The sequence below is a fragment of the Coffea arabica genome, chromosome 11e (assembly GCF_036785885.1).
Source record: "Coffea arabica cultivar ET-39 chromosome 11e, Coffea Arabica ET-39 HiFi, whole genome shotgun sequence".
NCBI classification, from domain to species: Eukaryota; Viridiplantae; Streptophyta; class Magnoliopsida; order Gentianales; family Rubiaceae; genus Coffea; species Coffea arabica.
The window spans coordinates 34,976,390-34,999,157 of record NC_092331.1 but is presented as its reverse complement, the minus strand read 5'-3'; the positions used below and the strand labels follow the sequence as shown (position 1 = coordinate 34,999,157).

The window sequence follows — 22,768 nt, the reverse complement described above, 5'->3', positions numbered from 1 at the left end:
AAATGGATGATATTAGTCTTGGGTTAAGAAGCCATGAGGTGGTGACAAGTGTCGCCACCACCACCTTTCTTTTTTTCTCTTTCTCTCTTGTTATTTTGTAGCCTCACATTCGGTCAAGCTTGCTGCCAAGAGAGAAGATATTTTTCTCAAGTTCAATAAATTTGTCTGGTAAGAAAAATGGTGGTCAAACGGTACGTTCAATCGGTAGTGCGCGGAACCCGCCGGATCGCGCCGTTTTTCTTAAAAACTCACGTACTAGGGTTTTTACTTCACATTCACTAACCTTATATCATTGCCACTAGTCACATATTATTTCTCACTTAAAAGTCACTTTTAATCCCCAAATTAATTCTTACTCTGTACCGAAAATTCATCCTGCGAAAAATCGCGAAAACCCTAATTTCGCTCCAAACTTAAAACCGAAGCGTAAAACCCTATTTTCTAGGTTTATCTACACTTAATGTGAAATATTTGGGTAGTGGCCTTTGACAAATACTAATTTTCAAATAAAAGGGTATTTTTGAGGAAAAATACAAGGAATTTGCGAGTCCTCACAGATTTAGCTTTTTTACAAAACATGAAAGTTGTAGTATTCTGACTTAGATTTCAAATGCCTCTAAGAACACCTTAATCGGACTTTTGTAACCTGAGATATGACCATTACAGTGCAATGTGGTTAAATAGCCGATGAATTGGATTTTGGTTCTGTAATTTGAGGATTTGACTAAGTTACATTAGGAACTGGACTAAGTGACCTTCATGAACATTGTAGCCCTGTGTCTTAGCTTCGAAACGGCATAGGTTATGCCTTAATCCAATAAGCGTAGCCTCGGATATGTTATTTCCGCATCCACACGTCAAATCTGTCTTGTGCTAGATTGTATTTCTGCACTTGTTATTATTGTGATTCTTATTCTTATGATATTATGAGCCTATGGAATGGCTTTTGACTTGAATTATGATATGTGTGACTTTGGGTTGTGACTAAGGAAAAATAATGAAGCCTAAATGGCTGGAAAAATAGGTAAACACAAAGGGCATGCTGCCCGAATTTATACTCGAGGACTAGGAAACTATACTTGCAACTTGAGTAAAGGTTAAGTGATTGTCACTTGAACTAGCGAGAACCGTTACTGCTTTGTTATCGAGGGTTATACGTTAGGACTCGGCCGAACTTGTACCCTTGGGGAAAAAAAGAAACATAATGACCAATGTAAACTCGTTTTCCTTGTACTATCGATTCAAATGATATGTCCAGGTAGTGTCCAAGAGCTTAAGAAGCAATTGACTATGGCTCCAGTTATGGTCAAAAATCGTGTAACCCAAGTTGTACCATTTGCATTTCCGCGTACACGCACGTACATTTCTCAACCGTTTTAGCCATTTTGGACCGTTTAGGATTATTTTTGTTATTTTGTTACCATTCCAGCCGTTTCGTCCGATTTCGACTGTATTCGATCGTTTAAGTTATAAATTGCTACTGTATAGCTGTTTCACTTATGTGTGCATATAATCTGTCCTATTTTTGCACCGTATGTTTGACCTTGAAAGAGACTGAATCGGCCCTTGCTCAAAACATGGAACTTGCTGATACATGAGTTAGCTGGTTACCTGCAAAATTTTCAGATTTACCGAGATACCCTTGACTGGCCTTAAGCCTGTTTCACGGACAGTTTCTACTTTCCTCTAAGAATTCGGGTTTTGACCCTGAAAATGTATGATTTGGCTTTGGAGGTCTGCATAGGAAATGTTGGGATATGTCTTAGCTTTGTAACGCCATAAGGTTCGTTTCAAGTGGATAAGTGTAACTTTACTCGTGATTAAAATGCCAAAAAGGTGATAGGAACTTGCTGGTTTTAGATTTTCTTTTGCTTGACATGGTCATTGTACTTTAGGGCTTGGACTTGAGCATGGCAATGAGATATGATGGATAGTTCCTGTGCTGTAGTTGGTGAGTGATCCCTCCACTACTTCTCAAAGGTTACTTTTGAAATGATTCTTGCATTGATTGCACAATTGCATATCATTGTGTTTGTGTGTGTGCCATGACATAATTTGGCTCCAATGAGTTCCTGGAAAGTCTTGTGCTTAGAACCAATGTCTCTACTACTGTTTACACATTCTTGGGAGCACGATGGCTCCTTACTTCTGTTTCACGGTTACCTGATCTAAACGAGCGTTGGATATTTAAGTACAAGAGCTTCACTGGCTCACATGAGCAATAAATGAACATGTGATTACTGCATCATGACATCATATCAATGCTTTATTGTGAAATATACTTGGCTGTTGATTTTACTGGTCATTCGCTGAGCTTCTAGCTCACCCCCTATTATCTTCTTCTCCCCACAGGAATCGCAGTAAAGGAAGAACTTGTATTTGGAACTCTGTGTGGCTAGATGGCGTATATCTTGTCTAGTTTAGATTTGGTTTTGGTTTATGTACTTTTGGGCCTGTATAAATATTTGGAATTGAATCGGATGTATATCTACATTCTACGCTTAGAACTAGTTTCCGCTTCGCTTATGATATGTAATTTTGGAGAATTGGATGTACTATTCGAGTTGTACCTTGTAATTTACTTGAGGAATGTAGTAAGTAAGTGAGTCCCGGCGAGAGCTGGGCAGGCGGTCCGCTAAACCCTTTGGTTCGCCTTAGGGGGAGGTGGGGTCGTTACACTAACACCTAGAAATCTACCTTAGTTATCATTTCTATAGAGTAGTTTGCAAATTAGTTGGTTGAAACTCAAGATTCAAGTACAAATTTGAAAGAGAGTTGAAGGTCTCTCTTTGGGTTTTCTTCTCCATTTGTTCGGCTGATGAAAGATGAAAACAATTTGGTCAACTTTTTTTTTTTGATTTTGTCAAGGTGAAGAATGTGACACAAACTTTAATCTTGATAAAAGAAGAGTTAAAACTTGGCTACTATTCTTGCTAGCTCTCAAACCCATACACTATACATTAAGTTTATTCCTTTGGAACGACAAACGAAAATCTTCACCTAACTTAAAGACTAAGTTATAGCAATAGACTCATGGGCAAGGATCCAATACTGCCCAACCACTCACTAATGGCTAACTGGACAAGGGATGTCTTGAGATGCTATTCGACTAGGCAAATGCACTAATTTAAACTTATTGCGTACCCCTTCTGGTATCCCTTCATATTTCTTTTTTAAGTCTACGCTCTGGTGCAGTAGTTCAATTTCTCAAAGTATTCTAGTGCCCATCGTCATCCCCAGTGTTCAGTTAATCTCTTTTAGAACTATACTTCCCTTCGAATAATCTCTATTTTCTTGTGCAGATCAGTCAAATTTGTCATCTCGTTGATCCACTTAACTTGATGATAACTTGCCCGGCAAATCAAAGGAGCAGAATAAGTAACTAATTATAATTGGACATTCTAACCATATAACTTTTAAATTCTTTCATTTCCAATCCAACCACGAGAGCTAAACGTAGCTATTCTCAGATGAGATAGACAAGAAAGTAGGGTACATTTAGAGCAATATCTCGAAACACTATGCCACTTATTCTTATCCGGAGATTTTAACACCAGGAGTATCCTTACCACTTATGTACATAATGAAATACTAAAGCATACTTTGTACGTTGAAAGTTCCACATCCTATCTCAAGCCCTTGCATACAGGTATAGAACCCAAATTCTTTTCTCAAATCCCCATGTATAATTCTAAAACTCACGATTTCGCCACGATAGTAATCGAGTCAAGTCCATATTTAGACATTAGTGGATAGGTGCCAAGGAAGTATAGGAAAGAATATCACAAGAGGGGTAGAAATATCCATATAGTTACAATCAAACCGCCTCACATTCGAAATAAACACTTATCAAGTCTTCACAGTCGCAGGAGAAGGAAATAGGTCTTCAGTGCAAATTTCTCAACATACACTACAGTCTAGCCACCGTCTGTAGAAACGCTAACAGACTATTTCTAGATTAGTCCATGATAACTTCCGAGATATATCCCCTCAATCAGTCCAACAACTAGGTCAAGTGTCAAAATCTTCCGCGCCTTGACTTTTGCCATTAAAACTTATCTCAGGTACCATCAAGATACAGACTATTATTCTAGTGCTCTCCTCTTTTTGGTACTCAAGTACAAGAATCCACAATAAGGTAATTCACAACTCGAGCCGGCCGGTCCCAAGAGTAAATCACCCATATTAGAGATTCCTACCCGACGTACATATCTATTTCTCCCAAGTATCCTGATAAAGGATTTATGCTTATAACATTCATGATTCATAGCTTACGCCCTAGAAGGGCACCAAGTCCTTACCACTTACCCACATAATCGGACAATAACACCACTTGACCCCAAGCTCACTCCGCGCAGGGGCCACTCGAAGTAGTAAAATATCTTCCATTCTTTCAAACCAGTTCTCGGCAACTTTGGGATCTGGTCGTTTAAGAAATTTAGGGGAAGCGAACTTTGGAACCGTTTCAGACCCTATCTTTACTTACTTCAAGGTTCCTTTACTAGTTACCCGGTACTTGACCTCAATGGTCAATCAAACGGGCCGGTAACCAGTAGATCGGTCATACGATTGATAGCTGTAGCCACCTGGTCTCCTTCTCCACATTCAGGTTCTTGGTTCTAATTGGCTACAGACGTTTATTCTTCCTCTTAGTCCTGGACCTACCTAGATCCACACCCATGGCCCCAGCCATATTGTCGTCTAGTCTTCATTATTACTCATTAGTTTAGGGCCCAAGTATTATAGCTATCAGGGTAAGCAAATAGGGGTATAACAATATGTGCTTACTCATATTTAAAAGTCACATAAGAAATGGAATCGGAGTCACAATAAGCGAGTGAATTTACAAAGCAGTTGAAGGCCAATGGCGAAATAAAGTCAAAATCAACAGTCAACAGTCAAAAGTCAAAGCCAAAAGTCAACGGTCAAAAGTCAAAAATCCAAGGCAACAGTCAAAACATCGTACATAAGGGCTATTAACAGTCATTTATAAGATAACAGACCCAAAAGTAACAAGTACAAGCCTCAAAAGTACAGATATAGAAGTACAGTCATATCAAACAAAACCTAGCACAAGTGTCAAAAGAAAACTGTACAACCACCGAGCCACAACCTCTCCTATCCTTTCTATGTGCAATAGTCAAAATCATCCAAAGTAGTAGCCTAGGAGTAGAGGCTTAATCCGTCGTAGGACTAGTTGACCCCCCCCAGACTGGGCGGGTTCGTCTCTAATCTCGCCTCCTATGTAAGAAGTCTCATCACTCTCCTTTCCAAGGAATTCATCACAAATGTTCAAGATCGATTTAGCTCTAACCCTCGCTTTCCTGGCCCTCTTCACCATGCGCTCTTGCGTTTATCCAAGTTGTGCACATAGGTCATCAACTCTTTCTTGGCCTTCAACCACATCGTACTCAAGCTCCTTAATTCGATCGGCTTGCCTCTTATTAACTTCCTTTAGTTGGTTCACTTCGGCCTCAAGCCTAACATTATCCTTTGCAAGCTCCTTTCGCTTTTTTACCACAGCCAATACCACTTCATTAGGGTAGGCATAAGTATGGTGGTACTCGCAACGCCTATAGCGATTCGACGACTCCAATAAACTCTAACTCCTCCAGGCCGGATTTGATACTTAATCATGGGAAGTACTTCATGGGGCTGCTCATCAACTGGACTATCACTATGGCCACTATGTCCGTCCATCCTACACAAAAGTGTAGACAAACTTTAGTATTCTTAAGGGAAAAAATCAAATATAATCCGCAAGTCGGGAATTTCTAACTCACCCAGGCCAGTTCAAACCTAGGCTCTGATACCACCTGTGATAGCCCCACCTTCCCCAAGGCGAACCAAAGGGGTTAGCGGACTGCCTGCCCAGCTCTCGCCAGGACTAACGGTTCAGTTTAGAGCGATCTAATACGTTCCGGAACATACAACCGCGCGTAAACAAGTCAAAATGTCAAAATAAAAAAAATGAAACCGGAGTCGGCCATGAATAGTAACCGACACGTCAAAACCCAAGCAAATATTTACATATTGAAATTAAGCATATACAATCCCAAGTGGCATACAAAAGTTATTCAAAAGTGGATACATGTACGGTTTGCCAAATCAAAAGAGAAACGGACCCAAAAGTACATTTAGGGTTTCAATCGAGAAGCTATACAAAAGATATGTCCAACTAGCTCAATTCGGCAACCAACTATCAATTCCAGTCCAAAAGTATTTATTTTCCTGTAAGGAAAATAAAAGGGAATAGGGTGAGCTTACGCCCAGTGAGATAATACCACTCAAGCAGCAAAGTTCACATAAGCATAAAGCTTTTCATTCCAATTCATCAAAAGTAAGCAAAGGCACACATCAATAGTGGTGATAAAGGGATACGGGCGGCTCTCAAGAGCCATTTTCCTCGTTTGCATTCTTGATCGAACCTCATTGACCCTCCGTCAATGTTTAAGAGTAACTAACTGTAGGCTCCACTTTACTTCCATTCCTTCCACCCAACATACCCCTACCGGGCCCGAACTCCAAACAGTAGAAATTTGGTAATACTCGAGTATACCGGAATCAAGAGTCTCACTACTACAAGATTCCATATAACAGTCCCCATGGCTCGTCAATTTTCACGACCAAGCCCTCGCCGGCTCGATCCAATCGACTACCAATGGGGTTGAGCTCAGTCGTATCAGTAATGGTCATTGGATACTCGTCCAAGCGACACCAAATTCATGAACCAATTCAGTATTTCATGTATCATTCAATCATTACAGTCAAACAGTAGACAGTCATATGAGATACCAAATGGGTGAGGGCGATCAAGTACACCCTCACTCAATTAAGTTCAACGGAGCAAATAAGCCTTCAAGGCATCAAGTTCACATATACCAAAGCCACATTGTAAACAACAAGTGAGTGGTACACTCACCAATCAAGCAAATGATATTTCATGCACTTCCGCCTAAGAGCATCTTGGACCACCGTCACGTCCTAAAACATTAAAATAAGCACAATAAGACTCGATTACCGGTCATAAACCAAGTCCAAATACCACCAAAATAGGGCTCCATAAGAATACATAAGCACTAGAGTAAACCAGGAAAATCCGGAAATGGAATTAAGCTCTACCCCAAAAAAATAGTTTTTGACATCATTTTGCGGTTTTGGGACCATTGGCACTACGATTATCGGATTGAGGTACAAGATACTCCATTTCGAAGCTAAGAGATAGGGCTACAATGTTGAAGAAGGCTACTCTACCCAGTTTTGAGTGTAACTAGGTCAAAAATGCAAGATACTAAACCAGAACCGCAAAAACAGGTTCACAAACTGCATTCTGGTTCAAACATCATAAGTCAGGCTACCTAAGTCCAAATCAAGTGATTCCAAAGCCATACGAAAGCTAAGATACAAGGATACAATTCATCAGAAGGCACCAACAACCAAATAAGAAGCATTCCCAACCAAATTAACCAATTACAGACGCAATTATCAAATTCGGGTAGAACCAGGGTTACACTCACCAAGCAGGGTTATTTCAGTCTTTTCTCAAGCCACGTTGCTCCGATTGACCTGAAAGTTTGTAGGCATATCTAAAATATCATTCCCTACAACTCTCATGTTTTAACCCAAGGCCAATTCGACCCTTAACTATGAGATACAATGCCGGGCAGAATGTAAGAACATGCAACCCTAACGTTCCAAATTTCTTTCCAAAGCAGAAATTTCTTGCAATTAACCACCACATACACCTTCTAGCTGCATTCTAGATCATTTCCAATCATCATACATAGCCACACCATAAAAATCATATTAAAACAGAAAAATCATCAATAATTATAAAACTTCACCAAATTCAACCAAAATCAATATATAATCCACAAAATTCCCTCTTAGACTACCACAAATCATGAATTAAACATCATTAGATGGAGGAGAGGGGTCCTTCACTACTCACCTTAGTAATACAAGAGAGAGAGCAACTAATCACCTTAGCCTTCCAAACAACTCCACTAAACACCTCCCAATCACTAAGTGAAGGGGTTTTATGGAACAAATGCAAGATCAAATGGTTGATTTGTTGAATTTGAGCAAGATGGAAGCAAGTATTTGAAGAGCTTTTCCCTTTCTTTTTGCTTGAAGTGGCCGGCCAAGAAGAAGAAGAAAATGGTAAATTTTTGGTAATTTTTTTGATTTATTTGGTCAAATGGTAAAAGGTGAATAGTAGTCATAAAGTACAACCAATCTCTAAGTGACACTTGTCACTTCATTAAATGCATAACTATCACTTTGTTTCCTCTCACACCAATCCACTTGGGTAACCTCTAATTATCTCTTAGCACCCGATAAGTTAAACCCAGTATCCAAAACTTAACCTAGTTGGCCGAATTTTTCCGAACTTTTCGCCTTAGTGGGTCCCACGTCCGGTATACGCTATTAATTTCTCAAAATCTACCAATACTGAAAAAAATCATCTAAAAACTATATTTACCCATAAAAATTATCTAGAAACTTTCCTAATAAAGAAAATGCAGAAAAACATGCCATTGAATATAATAAAACCTAGAAAAGGGAAAAAAATTACGGGTTCTCACAACTAAAACTCAAAATTGACCAAAATTTCTTCATTTTATTGCTTGCTTTGGCCGAACCTCTTGCTCAAGAAAAGAAAAAAATCCTCCAACTTCCTACTTCATAATCTTGCTCCAATCTTCAAATCAAACCGATAAAAACTACAAATCACTCCATAAAAACCCTTAGCTAGGTGGTAGTGAAGGAATAGGTGAAGTGGTTTGAAAGATAGTGGTGTAAAGTTGCTTCCTTTCTTGAGATTTCAAGGTGAGTAGTCAAGAAATTTCATCTTTGGCTTTGATAATGATGAATTCATGACTTGTGAAGGTTAGTTAGGTGATTTTGTGGAGGTTTTCATGACTTTTGGTGGTGTTTGATGAATTTTTTATTTTATGCATAATTTTTTCTGTTTTATCTGTTCAATGTTGATTGGCCATGTATGATGGTCTAGTATGGGTTAGAATGAAGCTTTGGTATGATAATTGTAATGATTAGTGGAAAATTTCTGGTTTGAAGCAAAAATTTCCAGATTAGGGTTTCCATTTTTTCCCCCTTCTGTCCGGTACTGTTTACCCTAGTTAGAGGCCGAATTAGTCTTAGGTTAAAACATGAAAGTTGTATAGAATGATGTTTTATAGTATCCTACAAAATTTCAGCTCAATCGGAGCAATGTAACATGTGAAATGACCGAAATACCCCTTCTGCCCTGTTTCTATCCGAACATGCTAATCAGCTTCTGTAATTGGTTGTTTTGACCAGGAATACTACTGATTTGGTTGTTGATGTCTTCTTAAGACTTATAGCCTTGTATCTTAGCTTTCAAATGGCTTTGGAATCACTTGAATTGGAGTTTATATGCTGAGATATGACTGAATGAATCAGGACGGCCACAGTAAACTTCGAATTGGGAAATCTGGGGTTGTTTTGATACATTTGACCTAGATACATTGCAAACTGGACTGAGTGGCCTTCTTGAACATTGTAACCCTTTATCTTAGCTTCGAAATGGTGTAAATTACACCTCAATCCGACAAGGATAGCTTCAGTTGTGGTAATTCCGCTAAGTAACAGCAAATCTGCCTTTTGTTTTCCAACCCAAACTTCGTTTTCGCATATGTCCTAGTTTGATTTTACACTTATACGTTCCATATGATTTTACTCTCGTGATATGTGGATTTGGTTTATGACTCATATTCGAGCCTTATGGTGGCTCTAATTAAAGGTGTTTGATAGCTTGTGATTTGTGGGTGTTGAGGTTTGGTTGGAAAGTAAAGAAAGACAAGGGAAATGCTGTCAAAATTTTCGCGGAGCTTCTGCACAGTTTCGGGAAATTTGCTATATCTTGATGTAGGAATGTCAGAATTGAGTTCCATTTGTTTTGTTTTAAACTAGATTCATAGGGATATAAACCGTGTAAATTTCAAACCCTGTTTATGTCTGTACCATTTATGGTGATTTTTCAAATTTGACTGAAATATTGTACCTATTCTGTCTTTCACTGGATAAAGCAGCAACTTGAGGCTTGATTTTGACTGACTTGCGTTCTGAATCTTATGAGGGTATTTTCTGGAAAGTTATAGCCCTTTGAATGTATTTTCCAACGGTATAACTTTTACTAATTTTGGACTTACAAAACTTGAGTTATGATTTTTCATATAGGGTTGTGCGAAACTGGAAAATCCTGTTTTCCTAGTATCGATCTTACTTTCATTTTCTACTTCAAATTTGAAGTTGGTCAGTCATTGTAGGTAGGGTTTTGAGGTTGTTCATGCCTTTAATCGTTATCTTTTCACTCCAAAGTCACCTCTTCGCTTTACAGTAATGGTTCATTTAGATAGGCACCTGACTTGTAATCGAGTTTTACTTGCGAATTCCACTTATTAGGTTTTGGAGTCCAGTCTTAAGTGTTTGCCTTGATTGTTCTAGGAGGTGCCGGCGAGTAAAGCCACACTTGGGAAGGAAACTTTTGAAATTATCCTTGTTTGATCAGGTGAGTGTACCACTCCCCTGAATTATTGCTAAACTGGTTTCCTGTACTTGCAAATTGCTAGTTGAATGTCTTTCCTGACTGTTTATCTTGTATGAGACGAGGGTGTACTTTATCACACTTGTTCTCTTGCCTATACTGAACAAACTGGAATCTATTACTTGTACTTGTTATGTACTTGAACTTGTTACTTGCACTTGTTATGATGTCGTTTGGAAGAGTATCCAACGACCTTCCTGTTAAACCTGAGCTCAACCTCATGGGGAGTTAATTAAATAGAGCCAGCGAGGGTTTGGTCGAGATAATTGACAATCCATGGGTGCCTGTTCTTGGGGGAATCTTTGGGTATTGAGACTCTTGATTCCGGTATACTCGAATATTACCATTCCTGTTCCTGTTTGGCGTTCGGGCCCGGTAAGGGGGTATGTTTGGTGAACGGGATTTTGACATTAAAGTGGTGATCTACTGGACTAGTTCCTTTATTTGAACGTTGACAGAGGGTCAACAAGGCTGGATCAAGTATTGCAACGGGGATTTGGCTCCTGAGAGCCACCTGTATCCTTGAAATTGTGATGTTCTATCATTGAATTAATCTTTCCCACTTGCGCTTATACATTTCACCCGACAACTTTGAGTGAGGATCCGAGTTTTGCTCGAGCTGTACCATTCCTGATTTGTCTTGCCTTTAGATCCACCTTCATCCTTCGATAAGAAGCAAAATACGAAGAAATCGTTCCGACGGAGCTAAATTGCTATGGGATAAAGAACGAAAAGGAAAATTGGGTTTCTGAACAAAAGGGAAGGGGTGCAACACAAGAACTTCCCAGGGTATCACCCATCCTAGTACTACTCTCATCCAAGCACGCTTAACTTTCGAGTTCTTATAGGATCCGGTGCATCAGTATTGGTATGATCGCACCCGCCATGTTACATTCGCTTTATTCTTTTAAACTACACCGTCGTGTAAAGCAATGTGGCTTTTCTAGACCGAAATTGATTTTAAGCATCAATTCAAGCTTTTTCTTACTACCCTTTTCTTTATTTACTTTTATATATTTATTCGTTACAGATTTATACCCCTTTTTTTTCCTCATTGCGCAACTCTCAATTATCATGAAATTAAAGCTCCACGCTTGCACTGACTTGCATCTTGTTTTTTCCCTCATCACACAACTCCCAATTATCATGAAATTAATTCTGCACGCTTCCGGTTATACATTTGCACCGACAATTTTGAGCGATGACTTGTGCTTTGATCGAGTTGTGCCATTCCTGCTTTGTCTCACCTTTAGATCCGCCTTCATGCTTCAATAATAGGCAAAAAATGAAGTAAACGTTCCGACAAAACTAAATTACTATGGGATATAGAATGAAGAGAAAAATTAGGTTTCGAAACAAAAAAGGAGGGGTGCAATACGAGGACTTCCTAGCGGGTCACCCATCCTAGTGCTACTCTAGCCCAAGAACGCTTAACTTCTGAGTTCTGATGGGATCCGGTGTATTATTGCCGGTATGATCGCACCCGCCATGTTCCATTCGCGTTATTCTGCTAAGTAACCCCGTTTTGTGAAACAATGTGGCTTATCTAGACCGAATTTCATTTTATGCGTCAATTCAAGTATTTTCTACTTATCCTTTTATCTATTTACTTTTATATTTTTTTCTTTAAGATTTGCACGTTGTTTTGTTTCCCTCGTCGCGCAACTCTCAATAATCTTGAAATTAATGCTTGACGCTTGTGCTTACACATTTACGCCGACAACTTTGAGCGACGACCCGGGTTTTGATCGAGCCATACCGTTCCTGATTTGTCTCGCGTTTAGATCTACTTTCATGCATCGTTAAGAAGCAAAATATGAAGCAATCGTTCCGACAGAGCTAAATTACTGTGGGATAAAGAATGAAGTGGAAAATTGGGTTTTGAAACAAAAAGGGAGGGGTGCAACACGAGGACTTCCCGGGGGGCTCGCTCATCCTAGTGTTACTCTCGCCCAATAACGCTTAATTTCAGAGTTCTGATGGGATCCGGTGCATTAGTGCCGGTATGATCGCACCCGCCGTGTTCCTTTTGCTATATTCTTCTAATTAACCTGGTCCAGAGAATCAATGTGTCTTATCCAGACCGGACTTCATTTTATGCGTCAATTCAAGCATTTTCTTATTATCCTTTTATCTATTTACTTTTATATTTTTTTTAATGATTTGCATCTTTTTTTTTACCTCATTGCGTAACTCTCGATTATCTTGAATTAATCTTTCAAACTTGCGCTTATACATTTGCGCAACACAAGGGAAGGGTGCAACACGAGAACTTCCCTGGGGGTTATGTGACAGCCCCACTTTCCCCTAAGGCAAACCAAAGGGGTTAGCGGACTGCCTGCCCAGCTCTCGCCAGGACTAACGGTGCAGTTTAGAGCGATCTATTGCGTTTTGGAACTTATAACGCGTGCAAACAAGTCAAACTGGCAAAATAACCCAAAATAAAAAAAAATGAAATCCGGGGTCGGCATGAATAGTAACCGACCCGTCAGGACCCAACCATATACCAAGCAAACGTTCACATCTTGAACTTTAGTATTTACAATCCAAAGTTGCATACAAAAGTATTCAAAAGTGGATGCATGTATGGTTTGCCAAATCAAAAGAGAAACAGACCCAAAAGTACATTTAGGGTTTCAAGAAATGAGCTATACAAAAGATATGTCCAACTAGCTCATTTCGGCAACCAATTATCAATTGCAGTCCAAAAGTAGTTATTTTCCTGTAAGGAAAACAAAAGGAACGGGGTGAGCTAGTTGCCCAGTGAGATAATACTACTCAAGCAACCAAGTTCATATAGGCATCAAGCTTTTCATTCCAAGTCATCAAAGGTAAATAAAACACACATCAATAATGATGATAAAAGGATACGGACGGCTCTCAAGAGCCCTTTTCCTCGTTTGCATTCTTGATCAGATCATCTTCTCATTGACTCTCCGTCAATGTTTAAAAGTAACCAACCGTATACTTCACTTCACTCCCACTCCTTCCACCTAACATCCCCCTACCGTGCCCGAACTCCAAACACTTGCACTGTGGTATTACTCGAGTAAACCGGAATCGAGAGTCTCTCATACTACAAGATTCCATATAACATTTCCCCAAGGCACATCAATTGGCACGACCAAGCCCTCGCCGGCTCGATTCAATCAACTACCAATGGGGTTGAGCTCAAAGATAACAATTGTAGTCGTTGGATACTCGTCCAAACGACACCAAGCCATGTACTTTCATTTCGTGTAACATGTCGTATAACATTCCAATAACATGGTAAACAATAAGTGAGAGTGATAAAGTACGCTCTCACTTCAATCAATTCACATTCAATTCACTTCAAGCAATTCACATTCAAAGCCATATAGGAACACACAAGTGAGTAGTACACTCACCAAGCTTGCAAATGGTGTTTCATGCACTTCCGTCAAAAGAACGTCGTGAACCACCGTCACGCCCTAAAACATGCAAACAAGTACAATGAGACTCGATAACGAGTCATAAACCAATGCCAAACACGATCCCAATAGGGTTCCATAAGCATATACAAGCATTAGGGGAAACCAGAAAATCCGGAAATGAAACTAGCTTTAACCCTGAAAAAAAATAGTTTTTCACCTCATTTTGCGGTAATGGCACCAAAGGCACTACGATTATCGGATGAAGGTCCAAGACCCTCCGTTTCGAAGCTAAGAGATAGGGATACAATATTCCAGAAGATCACTCAACCCAGTTTCGAGTGTAACCAGGTCAAAAATGCAAGATACTACACCAGAATCCCAAAAATAGATTCACAGAACGCATTCTAGCGGAAACATCATAAATCAGGCTATCCAAGTCCAAATCCAGAAATTCCAAAACCAGTGGAAAGCTAAGAAACAGGGATACATTTCATCAGAAGACCTCAACAACCAATTCGGAAGCATTCCTAGCCAAAATAATCAATTACAGAAGCAATTCTCCAATTCGGGTAAAACCAGAACAGCAAGGGTAAGTTTGACTTTTATCAAGCTACGCTACTCCAATTGATCTGAAATTTTGTAAGCACCTATAAAATGTCATTCCCTACAACTTTCATGTTTTAATACAAGGCCAATTCGGCCTATAACTAGGAGCTACAAAACCGGGCAGAATGTTCCCAATAAAACCCTAACTTTCTACAATTTCTTCCAAACCAGAAATTGGTTGCAATTATCCACTTTTTCCACCTTCTAGAGTCATTATATACCATTTCCAATCATCATATATAGCCACACAATCATGTTCATATTAAAATAGAAAAATCCCCAAAAATAATAAAACTTCATCACTTCAATCACAAATCAAGAAATAATCCATAAACTTGCATCTCATACTACCACTAATCATGATTTAAGCAACAATAAAGGGAGGAGGGTGGTTCTTCACAACTCACCTTAGAAACAAGAGAGAGAGAGAGCAAGTAGTCCTCTTAGCTTGCCAAATAACTCCACACAACACCTCACTATCACTTCCTTAAGTGTTTCTATGGAGCAAAAACAAAATCTAATGGTTGATTTAGAAGATTGGAGCAAAGATTGAAGCAACTTGGAGAGTTTTCTTTCTTTCTTTCTTTCTTTCTTTCTTGAGAGTAAGAGCCGGCCACAAGAGAAGAGAAAATGGTGAAATTTTGGTTAATTTTGTGATTTATTTGGTCAAATAGAAAAAGGTGAATAGTGGTCTTATGTAAGAACCAATCCTATGGTGACACTTGTCACCTCATTTAATGCTTGCCTAACTTTTGTCTCCCTCATACCAATCCACTTAGCATCCTCTACTTATCTCTTAACACCCGGTAAATTAATTACAGTATCCAAAACTTAACCTAGTTGGCCGAATTTTTCCGAACTTTTCGCACTAGTGGGTCCCACATCCGGTATACGCTCTTAATTTCTCAAACCCTATTCGATACTAGAAAAAATCATCTAAAACTATATCTGCTCCTAAAAAATATATCTAGAAATTTTCCTACTCCCGAAAATGCAGAAAACAAGCCATGAAAGATAATAAAACCTAGAAAATGGAAGAATTACGGGTTCTCACACTCTCTCCCCCTTAAAAGAATTTCGTCCTCGAAATTTCTCACCTTGGTTCACAAACAGTTCAGGGTATTCCTTTTTCACCTCCCAGGTAGCCTCTTCTATCCAATGATTTCTCCACTTCTTCTTCACTTTTTTTTTTTTCATGTGCACCCTATTCTCTCTTCTACCCAAATGCTACGATCCTTACAAACCATATCAATGCTCAAACGAATACTACTTTCAGGTCGTAGGGTAGACAAGCAGGCGTGGTATCTATTTCGTCCATCAAAATTGGGGTTGACAAATGAATGAATAACACCGGAATCTACTCAGATTTCCGCAAATCGGTGGAAAACCAAAATCATACCTTCCTCAATTTCAGGAGAATCGGGGACCTGTTGTGGTTCCAATGAATACACTCGAGCCGCTACCTTAGATTTGGTCCCTTCCACCTTGGCCGGTTCGGAATTAGTCTTTGTCGCTTGCTGATTCCCCTTTCCATCTCGTGATAGGACTGGACAAGTAGCGAGCTGATGGTTTGCACTTTCACAGTGCAAACATTTTCCTTCCTTCTTCCAGCAATTGTCCTCCGAGTGGTTTGGCTTTCCGCAATACCCGCAAGGTCCGCGTACTGCAGAAGCCGAGCCTCCTTTCTGGCCTCTCCCCACTTGGCCGCCTCGTGACGGGCTCTCTCGTGACACTCCCGGCATCCTTTCTTCTCCAGTTCCTCGCCCAAACTTGGAAGGGGTACTCTCATCCCCCTGTCCAGAGCTGCTTCCAGGAAAACCCCGTTTCTTCGCCTGGAAGTTCCGTACTTGCACCCTGGCCCTCTCTACCCGTTGGGCCTTCTCAACGGCCTCGCTAAAAGCGTTAATCTGGGCCACCGCGAGGTCCTTCTGAATTTCTACGTTCAGGCCCTAGACAAATCGCCGTATTTTTCGTTGCTCGGTCATGATGAGTTCGGGCGCAAATTTGGATAGGCGGGTGAATTGGCTCTCGTACTCCACTACAGATTGAGCCCCTTGGAGGAGTCGGATAAACTCATCTTCCTTCTGCTCCTGGACTAGCGGAGGGAAAAATTTCGCGTTGAATTCTCTCATAAAATTCACCCAAGTCCTGGGCGTTTGTTCCCGTTCCCATTTTTGTCGAATGACGTTCCACCAGGAACGGGCCGCCCTTTCCAGCTGGAAAACGGCGAAAGTCACTTGCCGTTCCTCGGTGTAGTGCAAGGCAGCGAAAATGTCTACCATTTTCTCGAGCCACCTTTCGGCGACATCCGGATCGGGCCCCCCAATGAACTTCGGCGGGGTAAACTTTTGGAATCTTTCAAGTGCCCTGTCGTCACTTTCGACATGGTTGCCCGGGTTTCCAGGATTAGGGTTTGGGTTTTGGCCTTGTTGCTGCACTACTTGTGCCAGCAGGTTGGTCATTTGCTGCATAGCGGCAGCTATCTGCACGTTGGGGTCAACTCTCGGTTCAGGATTAGGTCCAGAGGAGGTTTCCCCAGTGCCCCTTTCAGGCGTAGGTTGCCTATTCCCGCGCCCACGCCCCCATCCACTACGTGTGCCTTCCATAAAATCTAAGTCGATCTAGGTCACAAAATAAATATACTGTTAAAGGGCACCTAACCCTCCTTTTCGTAGCACTAAACAGGAACAAGTAAACAAGAACAATTCACTAAACAACTCCCTCGTAGAGCATTTAAACACATAACACATATACAGAGAACACATAACAGGATCAACAATTATACAGAACAGTCAGTCAGGTACATAGACTAGGTCACGAATACAGAAGGACTCACGAAAAGCTTTTCTTTCCCCCCAGGGCTCCATCCAACATCTATGAGAACAACACCAAGCAAGGATGATCACGCCTAACCATACCCGAACAAACCACACGAAGTTCCATAGAATCGCATTTCTAGTTCGCCCAATCTTTTCAAACCTAGGCTCTCCTCTCTTTCGTATCCGGGCGCAAGAATCCCATCTGAGATAATTCACAACTCGAGCCGGCCGGTCCCAAGCGTAAATCATCCATATTAAAGATTCCTACCCGACATACAGATCTAACTTCCTCAAGTTTCATGATAAAGATTTTTACACTTATAACATGCTCGGTTAATAACTTATGCTCAAAAGAGCACTTAACCCTTTTAGACACCTTCACCAAAAGCAGGACCATAACACCACTTGGCCCCAAGCTCACTCCGCGCAGAGACCACGCGAAGTGGCTCTGATACCACCTGTGACAACCCCACTTTCCCCTAAGGTGAACCAAAGGGGTTAGCGGACTGCCTGCCCAGCTCTCGCCAGGACTAACGGTGCAGTTTAGAGCGATCTATTGCGTTTTGGAACTTATAACCCGCGCAAACAAGTCAAACTGGCAAAATAACCCAAAATAAAAAAAATGAAATCCGGGGTCGGCCATGAATAGTAACCGACCCGTCAGAACCCAACCATATACCAAGCAAACGTTCACATCTTGAACTTTAGTATTTACAATCCAAAGTTGCATACAAAAGTATTCAAAAGTGGATGCATGTATGGTTTGCCAAATCAAAAGAGAAACAGACCCAAAAGTACATTTAGGGTTTCAAGAAATGAGCTATACAAAAGATATGTCCAACTAGCTCATTTCGGCAACCAATTATCAATTGCAGTCCAAAAGTAGTTATTTTCCTGTAAGGAAAACAAAAGGAACGGGGTGAGCTAGTTGCCCAGTGAGATAATACTACTCAAGCAACCAAGTTCATATAGGCATCAAGCTTTTCATTCCAAGTCATCAAAGGTAAATAAAACACACATCAATAATGATGATAAAAGGATACGGATGGCTCTCAAGAGCCCTTTTCCTCGTTTGCATTCTTGATCAGATCATCTTCTCATTGACTCTCCGTCAATGTTTAAAAGTAACCAACCGTAGACTTCACTTCACTCCCACTCCTTCCACCTAACATCCCCCTACCGGGCCCGAACTCCAAACACTTGCACTGTGGTATTACTCGAGTAAACAGGAATCGAGAGTCTCTCATACTACAAGATTCCATATAACATTTCCCCAAGGCACATCAATTGGCACGACCAAGCCCTCGCCGGCTCGATTCAATCAACTACCAATGGGGTTGAGCTCAAAGATAACAATTGTAGTCGTTGGATACTCGTCCAAACGACACCAAGCCATGTACTTTCATTTCGTGTAACATGTCGTATAACATTCCAATAACATGGTAAACAATAAGTGAGAGTGATAAAGTACGCTCTCACTTCAATCAATTCACATTCAATTCACTTCAAGCAATTCACATTCAAAGCCATATAGGAACACACAAGTGAGTAGTACACTCACCAAGCTTGCAAATGGTGTTTCATGCACTTCCGTCAAAAGAACGTCGTGAACCACCGTCACGCCCTAAAACATGCAAACAAGTACAATGAGACTCGATAACGAGTCATAAACCAATGCCAAACACGACCCCAATAGGGTTCCATAAGCATATACAAGCATTAGGGGAAACCAGAAAATCCGGAAATGAAACTAGCTTTAACCCTGAAAAAAAACAGTTTTTGACCTCATTTTGCGGTAATGGCACCAAAGGCACTACGATTATCGGATGAAGGTCCAAGACCCACCGTTTCGAAGCTAAGAGATAGGGATACAATATTTCAGAAGGTCACTCAACCCATTTTCGAGTGTAACCAGGTCAAAAATGCAAGATACTACACCAGAATCCCAAAAACAGATTCACAGAACGCATTCTAGCGGAAATATCATAAATCAGGCTATCCAAGTCCAAATCCAGAAATTCCAAAACCAGTGGAAAGCTAAGAAACAGGGATACATTTCATCAGAAGACCTCAACAACCAATTCGGAAGCATTCCTAGCCAAAATAATCAATTACAGAAGCAATTCTCCAATTCGGGTAAAACCAGAACAGCAAGGGTAAGTTTGACTTTTATCAAGCTACGCTACTCCAATTGACCTGAAATTTTGTAAGCACTCTAAAATGTCATTCCCTACAACTTTCATGTTTTAAGACAAGGCCAATTCGGCCTATAACTAGGAGCTACAAAACCGGGCAGAATGTTCCCAATAAAACCCTAACTTTCTACAATTTCTTCCAATCCAGAAATTGGTTGCAATTATCCACTTTTTCCACCTTCTAGAGTCATTATATACCATTTCCAATCATCATATATAGCCACACAATCATGTTCATATTAAAACAGAAAAATCCCCAAAAATAATAAAACTTCATCACTTCAATCACAAATCAAGAAATAATCCATAAACTTGCATCTCATACTACCACTAATCATGATTTAAGCATCAATAAAGGGAGGAGGGAGGTTCTTCACAACTCACCTTAGAAACAAGAGAGAGAGAGCAAGTAGTCCTCTTAGCTTGCCAAATAACTCCACACAACACCTCACTATCACTTCCTTAAGTGTTTTTATGGAGCAAAAACAAAATCTAATGGTTGATTTAGAAGATTGGAGCAAAGATTGAAGCAACTTGGAGAGTTTTCTTTCTTTCTTTCTTTCTTGAGAGTAAGAGCCGGCCACAAGAGAAGAGAAAATGGTGAAATTTTGGTTAATTTTGTGATTTATTTGGTCAAATAGAAAAAGGTGAATAGTGGTCTTATGTAAGAACCAATCCTATGGTGACACTTGTCACCTCATTTAATGCTTGCCTAACTTTTGTCTCCCTCATACCAATCCACTTAGCATCCTCTACTTATCTCTTAACACCCGGTAAATTAATTACAGTATCCAAAACTTAACCTAGTTGGCCGAATTTTTCCGAACTTTTCGCACTAGTGGGTCCCACATCCGGTATACGCTCTTAATTTCTCAAACCCTATTCGATACTAGAAAAAATCATCTAAAACTATATCTGCTCCTAAAAAATATATCTAGAAATTTTCCTACTCCCGAAAATGCAGAAAACAAGCCATGAAAGATAATAAAACCTAGAAAATGGAAGAATTACGGGTTCTCACAGGTTATCCATTCTAGCACTTTTCTCGCTCAAACACACTTAATTTCGGAGTTCTTATGGGATCCGATACATCAGAACTGGTATGATCATATCCGCCATGTTCCATTCGCTTTATTCTTTTAGACTAACTCATCCTGTGAAGCAATGTGGCTTTTCTAGACCGGACTTCATTTTAAGCGTCAGTACAAGCATTTTCTTCCTATCCTTTTATCTAAATACTTTTATATATATATTTAATGATTTACATTGTATTTTTTAACCTCATCGCGCAACTCTCGATTATCTTGCAATTAATTCTTTAATCTTGCGCTTATACTTTCGCACCGACAACTCGGGTTTTGATAGAGCCGTACCGTTCCTGATTTGTCTCATCTTTACATCCGCCTTTATGCTTTGACAAGAAGTAAAATATGAAACCATCGTTCCGACGGAGCTAAATTACTATGGGATGAAGAACAAAGAGAAAAATTGGATTTTGGAAACAAAAAGGGAGGGGTGCGACACGACGGCTTTCCAGGGGGTCAGCCATCCTAGTGCTGCTCTCGTCCAAGCACGCTTAACTTTGGAGTTTTGACGGGATCCGGTGCATTAGTGCCGGTATAATCGCAGACGCCATGTTCCTTTCGCTTTATTCTTTTAAACTAACCCGTCCTGTGAAGCAATATGGTTTTTCTAGATCGAACTTCATTTTAAGCGTCAATTCATGCATTTTCTTCATATCCTTTTATCTATTTACATTTTTTTTTTTTTCTGATTTGCACCTTGTTTGTTTTCCCTCATCGCGCAATTCTCAATTATCATGAATTAATCTTTCACGGTTGCGCTTATACATTTGCGCGGACAACTTTGAGTGACCACCCGGGTTTTGATTGAGTCGTACCATTCCTGATTTGTCTCGCCTTAGATCCGCCTTCATACTTCGATAGGAAACAAAATATGAAGCAATTGCTCCGACGGTGCTAAATTGCTCTGGGATAAAGAATGAAGAAGAAAAAAGGGTTCCCGAAACAAAAATGAAGGGGTGCAACACGACGATTTCCCCGAGGGTCACCTATCCTAGTATTACTCTGGTCCAAGGATGTTGAATTTTAGAGTTCTGATGGGATCTGGTGCATTAGTGCCAGTATGATTGCTTTATTCTTTTAAAATTGCCCCGTCCTATGAAGCAATGTGGCTTTTCTAGATCGAACTTCATTTTAAGCGTCAATTCAAGCATTTTCTTCTTATCATTTTATTTATTTACTTTCATACATTTTTTTCTTACGGATTTGAGCCTTGTTTTTTTCCCTCATTGCCCAACTGTCAATTATTGTTGAAGTATCGTTTCTGCTTACGCTTATACATTTCACTCGACAACATTGAGCGAGGATCCGAGCTTTGCTCAAACTATACCATTCCTGATTTGTCTCGCCCTTAGATCCACCTTCATCCTTTGATAAGAAGCAAAATACGAAGAAATCGTTCTGACGGACCTAAATTGCTATGGGATAAAGAATGAAAAGAAAAATTGGGTTTCTGAACAAACGGGAAGGGGTGCAACACAAGAACTTCTCAGGGTATCACCAATCCTAGTACTACTCTCATCCAAGCACGCTTAACTTTCGAGTTCCGACAGGATCCGATGCATTAGTATTGGTATGATCGCACCCGCCATGTTACTTTTGCTTTATTCTTTTAAACTACACCGTCATGTAAAGCAATGTGGTTTTTCTAGATCGAAATTTATTTTAAGCGTCAATTCAAGCTTTTTCTTGATATCCTTTTATTTATTTAAATTTTTATATTTTTTCCTTACTGATTTATACTCCGTTTTTTTCAATCATTGTGCAACTCTCAATTATCATGAAATTAATCCTCCACGCTTGCACTGACTTGCACCTTGTTTTTTTCCCTCATCGTGCAACTCTCAATTATGATGAAATTAATCCTGCACGCTTCCGGTTATACATTTACACCGACAACTTTGAGCGATGACTCGAGCTTTGATCGAGTTGTACCATTCCTGATTTGTCTTGCCTTTAGATCCGTCTTCATGCTTCATTAATAGGCAAAATATGAAGCAAACGTTCCGACGGAGCTAAATTGCTATGGGATATAGAACGAAAAGGTAAATTAGGTTTCGAAACAAAAAGGGAAGCGTGC

At 40.1% G+C, this 22,768-nt stretch overlaps 1 non-coding gene and 4 pseudogenes across 1 annotated transcript; all 5 read right to left on the bottom strand.

The window, feature by feature from the left end:
* Positions 1 to 11,354: 11,354 nt before the first annotated feature.
* On the bottom strand, positions 11,355 to 11,473 carry LOC113697660 (5S ribosomal RNA; annotated as a pseudogene).
* A 484-nt stretch (positions 11,474 to 11,957) lies between these two features.
* On the bottom strand, positions 11,958 to 12,076 carry LOC113697621 (5S ribosomal RNA). Its single transcript, XR_003449908.1, has one exon. It is a non-coding gene; the product is annotated as a 5S ribosomal RNA (ribosomal RNA).
* Positions 12,077 to 12,488: 412 nt separating this feature from the next.
* On the bottom strand, positions 12,489 to 12,608 carry LOC113697696 (5S ribosomal RNA; annotated as a pseudogene).
* Positions 12,609 to 21,118: 8,510 nt separating this feature from the next.
* LOC113697684 (5S ribosomal RNA) lies at positions 21,119 to 21,237 on the bottom strand (annotated as a pseudogene).
* Positions 21,238 to 22,156: 919 nt separating this feature from the next.
* Positions 22,157 to 22,275, bottom strand: LOC113697671 (5S ribosomal RNA; annotated as a pseudogene).
* Positions 22,276 to 22,768: the final 493 nt, after the last annotated feature.